At 49.2% G+C, this 5,826-nt stretch overlaps 1 non-coding gene and 1 pseudogene across 1 annotated transcript; both read left to right on the forward strand.

Annotated features, from left to right (window-relative positions):
• The first annotated feature begins 369 nt into the window (after window positions 1–369).
• Window positions 370–555, forward strand: LOC114019521. The gene has a single exon (XR_003564574.1). It is a non-coding gene; the product is annotated as a U2 spliceosomal RNA (small nuclear RNA).
• A 3,326-nt stretch (window positions 556–3,881) lies between these two features.
• LOC114019520 lies at window positions 3,882–4,058 on the forward strand (annotated as a pseudogene).
• Window positions 4,059–5,826: the final 1,768 nt, after the last annotated feature.

Genomic DNA, 5,826 nt, shown 5'->3' on the forward strand with positions numbered 1-5,826 from the left:
ACAGCTGTGTGACAGCTACAACTCCCTGGGCTACTTCCCCACAGTCTCCTCCCAACACCCTTTTTGTCCTCACCACCGGACCTTCCTCCTGATGTCTGATAACGCTTGTACTCCTCAGTCCTCCAGCAGTATGCCAACTCACTCTCAGCTCCTCACACACTCCTCACTGACTGAAGTGAGGTCCTTTTTAAACCAGGTGCCCTCATTAGCCTGCCTATCTTAATTGATTCTAGCAGCTTCTTACTTGGCTCCAGGTGTCCTAATCAGCCTGTCTGCCTTAACTGGTTCCAGCGAGTTCCTGATTGTTCTGGAACTGCCCCTGTTACCTTTCCCAGGGAAAAGGTACCTTCTTAACCTGGGGCTAATCTGCCTGCTTCTCGGCCTCATGGCTAAGATCAAGCGTAGTATCTGTGCTTATCTGTTTAATCTCTTTTGATAGACAGTTAGGACACCTTCTCTGAAGATGGATTCTCCTGCTGCCATTTTTGAAAAAATCGATGCTGCTTTGAAGATGTACTCTGCTGCTGCTACTTTGGAAGAAAATCGTCTCTCTGCTCCTGAGACATCCCAAGCTGTACCCTCGGCTACTGCGCCTGAATCTTCCACCTCTCAGAAAGCTCAGTGGAAGCCCATCTCGAAGACCCTTGGCGCCTCAAGGAAGACACGGACCACCAGCAAGGATGAAAAAATCAGCACCTGGCTGAAGAAAACCACTGGGGATACCTCTGCAGGGAGACCTGGTGCCATGTGGATGTCTCTTCGGGACCTCACATCGAGGAGCAACAACATCTCACCAGCTCTTCAGGAAGAGGACCCCCAGAGAACCTCTCCCACTGCCCAGGACAAGGATGCTGAGCGCTGCCCTGCTGCTCCAGAGAAGGCTGCTATCAGAGGAGCCCCCACAATGACCCAGGACCAGGATACTGATCGCTGCCCTGCTGCTCCAGAGAGGGATGCTCCCGAAGGAACCACCTCCTCAACCCGGGACCCCAAAACTACTTACCACCCTGCTGCCCGGAGGAAGGCCGCTCCCAGGGGAACACTCTCCACAGCCCAAGATCTCGATGCCGCACACTGTCCTTCCAGGCAAAGGGATATTGTGGCCAGTGAGTCCAGCCCCCTCCAGGAGCAACTTCACCACCTCAAGCTTCTCTGCCAGACTGAGAGGAACCTCCTGGTGAGTCTGCAGGCACAACAGAGGCGCAGATGGTGAGACAAGGGAAGACGACTACATCTACCTCCAGTACCCGATCCCTACAGGCCTCCTCCTCTACCACTTCTGTTTCCCCTTCCGTGGAGTCCAGACCCTCGGGGGCCTCAGCAAACACGTTTGGAAGGCCCACAACAAATGGATCACCTTCCGGTGTAGCTGCTACGATCTACCCTTCAAGACACAAAAGAAATGTAACTAACATCAAACAACCTACAAGGGACCCCTCACAATGGCAAAGGTCAATCCCACTGACACCCTGAGCATTCCAACCCTGACCCCCAACAACGCTCTGGCTTCAGCACCCCAGCCAGCATCCCCAGAGCCACAGCACATAAGGGGGGACCAACTGCCAACCGAGGGAAGCACGACCCCCGCCTCGAGGACTGATCAACAAGACGACGCCACCAAAAGAACCAGCCCCATCTCCAGAATCCCCACACTGGAACCTGCCTTGAGGAGGATCACTGCCATCTCGCAAGTCAGCAACCTCACCAGATGCCTCAGCGATAGAAACCATCCGGCACAACACAGATAGAAGACGGGGCAGCGCTGCCCCACAGGTAACCATACCGCCCTGCAATAGGAGCAACTAGCTCAACTCCCTGCCCCCTCAGCCCCAACATCTTCAACCTGACCATGGAACTGCTCATCTGAAACATCTCCAGCGGCCCGACTGGCTTCAACCTGGATGGCAAGAAAATCAGAATCCTGGCCTATGCAGACGATCTGGCCCTGGTCGCTAACAGCTCGGAAAGCCTCCAGCGGATGCTTGACATCACCGAGCCACCAAGTGGATGGGCCTCTGCTTCAACTCCAAAAAGTGCACCTCCCTTCACGTTGAAGGCGGCACCAGGGCTCTGGTCCAGGTGACACGGTTCCTGATCCAGGATGAGCCCATGGCCTCCCTTGAGGAGGGAGAGGTATACCAACACCTGGGCACACCCACAGAAGTCTGTGCCTGACAGACCCCGAAGACACCATTGCAGAGATCCTGCGGGACGCAGCCCAAATCAACTCCTCCCTGCTCAGCCCCTGGCAAAAGATGAACGCCCTCAATACCTTCCTGATCCCACACATCTCTTTTGTCCTCAAGGGATCGGCTGTGGCCAAGGTACCCCTGAACAAGGCTGACAGCACCATCAAGCAGCTGGTGAGGAAGCGGCTTTTCCTTCCCCAGAGGGCCAGCACCGACATCATCTACATCTCCCATAGGCAGGGCAGTGCCAACGTACCTCGGATGCGCGACCTGTGCGACATGGTGGTGATCACCCACACCTTCCGCCTCCTGACATACCCGGACCCGATGGTGAGGAGCATCGCAGAGGAAGCCGTATGGGACGTAGTCAGGAAATGCATCATCAGGCCCCCTCAGAGCAGGACGTCGCCACTTACCTCAGCGGCTCCTTGGAAGCTGAATTTGGGAGAGAGGGGGGAGACCTGTCCTCTCTGGTCCTGCTCCCGCAACACCTCGAGACACCTAGAAAAGGAGATCAGCTGCCACTGGAAGTGGTGCAAGGTGCGCCGGGAGCTGGGAATACTGGTGCCTCACATAAAGACCCGGGACCACACCATCGTCACCCTGACCACTAGAATGATGCTGGAAAGGACTCTGAAAGACGCCATCTGCTGCCACTACGCCAAGAACCTCAAGCGGAAGCTGGTCGAGGGCAAGGTGTTTGAGGTGTCCAGCAAGTGGGATGGCAGCAACCAGTTCCTCCCCAGGGGCAGCTTCACCAGGTTTGCTGACTGGCGGTTCGGCCACTGGGCCAGACTCAACTGCGTTCCCCTCAGTGGAGCCATCCGCCACGGCAACCAGGACAAGCACTGCAGGAAGTGTGGCTGCACCAACGAGACCCTGCTGCACGCCCTGTGTGGATGCAAACTGCACTCAGGAGCCTGGCACCACAATGCCATCCAGAACCGGCTGGTGAAAGCCATCCCGCCGTCCCTGGGGAAGATCACCGTCGACTCTGCGATCCCAGGGACAGACAGCTGACTGCAACCCGACATCATCATGACCGACACAGAAAAGAAGAAGGTCCTTATGGTAGATGTCATGGAGCCATTTGAAAACAGGTCATAGGCCTTCCACGAGGCCCGAGCATGGAAGGCGTTGAAGTACACACTGCTGGCTGACACCCTGAGAGCCCAGGGCTATGAGGTCCAGACCCACACCCTGGTAATGAGAGCCCTGGGTGCATGGGACCCCCACAACGAGCCGGTACTGAGAGTGTGCGGAGTCGGTCGACGCTACATTCGGCTCATAAGACAGCTCATGGTGCCTGACACCATCAGGTGGTCCAGAGACATCTACACAGAACACATCACAGGACACCGACAGTACCAGGTCAAGTAACCGAGAACACTGACCAGGGAAATAATCCATTTCCTTCCCTGATGAACTGAGGGACGCACCCCAGCCATGTACTTATTCTCTACACCAATACTGACTTGGACTCTTAATACATTCCATAGGTGGCGTACCTGAGCCCATTTCATCACTGACATGTTAAAAACTCCCACACCCCAATCTGGATCTATGCTGGTTATGTGATATGTATGTACCTCGTGAACTTTGTAATCGATACTTGCAATCCCCCATAACCCAAGCCCGACCCCAGATGTACAGTACCTTCCCTCTTAACTTGTGTAAATTTGATTTTAAACATTAACTTTAACAAAATTTTTAAATCTGTTCTTATCAGTTTAATATCTGATATGTTCTCTATCTGAGAGCTTTATATTAAATGAATTTTTGGAACAGGGAGATGGAATAGGAGCTTGCTCCATCCAAAAAATAAAAAATAAAAAATCACTCTCCTGTAGCCAGCTGGCCCGACCTTGTCACACTTGGTAAACTGTGTCTGTGCAAAGTTATGGAACTGCGGATAAAAGAGAAATGACTAACAATAACAGTGGAGAAGACACAAGGCAAACACATCAGAGACCAGAGATTTGAAGAGTCACCCTGTCCTCAGCAGACATTTCTTGATCAAACTACTTTTCTTGCCTTTTCTGTTTTTGCATGAATATGTAATTCATGTGTGATAATAGCATTATCTTAAAAAATAAAATGTACATAATAAAGGCTAAAAAACTGTTTAAGCCTAAATTGAATTAGATCTCATTTTTCACCCAACAGATCACTTTATGATTAAGGTACTTCATTGGGCTATCGGAATCCTAGTTTCTGCTCCCAGCTTTGACACAGACTTCCTGTGTGACTTTGGGCAAGTCATTTATTTCAGGGGGTGTTTAGGTGACTAACCTGCTTAGGTGCTTTTGAAAATCCGACTAGGCATCTGTCTGCATCTTTAGGCGCATAAATACCATTGAAAATCTGACCCATAATGTCTTGTGCCTCAGTTTCTTATTTGGAAAATGTCACTGATAGGACTTCTTGACTTTGTGGGTGTTATGAGGCTAAATCCAAAAAAAACCAAAGAGGTGCTCAGATATATTGCCTTCATTGCTGTTGTAAGTACCTAAACAGATTAGAGAATGACAGTGTCCTTAACTAATCAAATGAACAGGGACACAGTCCAGTTATTTCCAAATTACAAAATAGCAGTACTTCTTGCTAGCACATTATTACAGCTCCTTAAGTGATAAAATACTGTATGTCTTAAAAATCAATGTCAGGTTAAAAGAAGAATAAAAGTATGAGTGCCTGTGAAATACTGCAGTGCAATCTTATTGTGTATATGATTGGTTTTGACAGTTCTGTGGGTTCAGGAGAAAAGCCTGAAACTTGTCTTTCACTGCTAAAAGTCTTTGTTGCTAGATACAATATGCAATAACTGAACAAAGCAGAAATAGCTGGCAAGTTATTTTTCCCCAGCACTACAAGTGGACCTGAAGGTTTATGTAAGATGTTGCTATTGCAAAGTATTTTTAAAATTTTCTAAGGTAGTTAATCCGTTGATTGATTTGAGATTTAAATCAATCAATAAAAAGCCATACCAAAGTGGTGAAGTTCAAGGTCTCGAGCAGGAGTTCGCAACCTTTCCAGTTCAAATCATTTTAATGATCTCACAAACAAGAGAACGTCCCAAACGCACCTGGACATTGGACAAAGCTTGGATATCAATACAGATCCAGCCTTTATTTCTCATCCTTATATCTGTAGTGGCCAAATCTCCATGGGTTTGAACTTTTATGAAGTTCCAGTCAAAATCTGAGCTCTGCAGTTTAGGCCTATGTCTAATCCCAAACACAAACTTTAGCCTTCTCTGCATTCCCTTCTCTCTTTTTTTTTCCTGTTGTTTCAATTCTCTGCCCTGTTTCCATTGTCTTTCTTTTTTTCTTGTCCTTATTCCAGTTGGCTCCTTTATCAATCATTTTCATCCAGATGTCCTGCTTAAATGCAATGTGTGCATATGTATTACAGAGCAAAATTTCATCCTTATTTATTAAATGTGTATCTTCACAAAAGCAAGGATAATTGCCTGCTGGGGTCAAGAATAATTTTTTCCCCATGTACACAGACTTGCACCATTGTCTGGGTGAACTATTGGGGGAGGCAGAGTTTCCTCTTGCTATAATCCCTTACACCAGGGGATGGCAAACTTTTTGGCCTGAGGGCTGCATCGGGTTTCAGAAATTGTATGGAG

The sequence above is a fragment of the Chelonia mydas genome, chromosome 2 (assembly GCF_015237465.2).
Source record: "Chelonia mydas isolate rCheMyd1 chromosome 2, rCheMyd1.pri.v2, whole genome shotgun sequence".
NCBI classification, from domain to species: Eukaryota; Metazoa; Chordata; order Testudines; family Cheloniidae; genus Chelonia; species Chelonia mydas.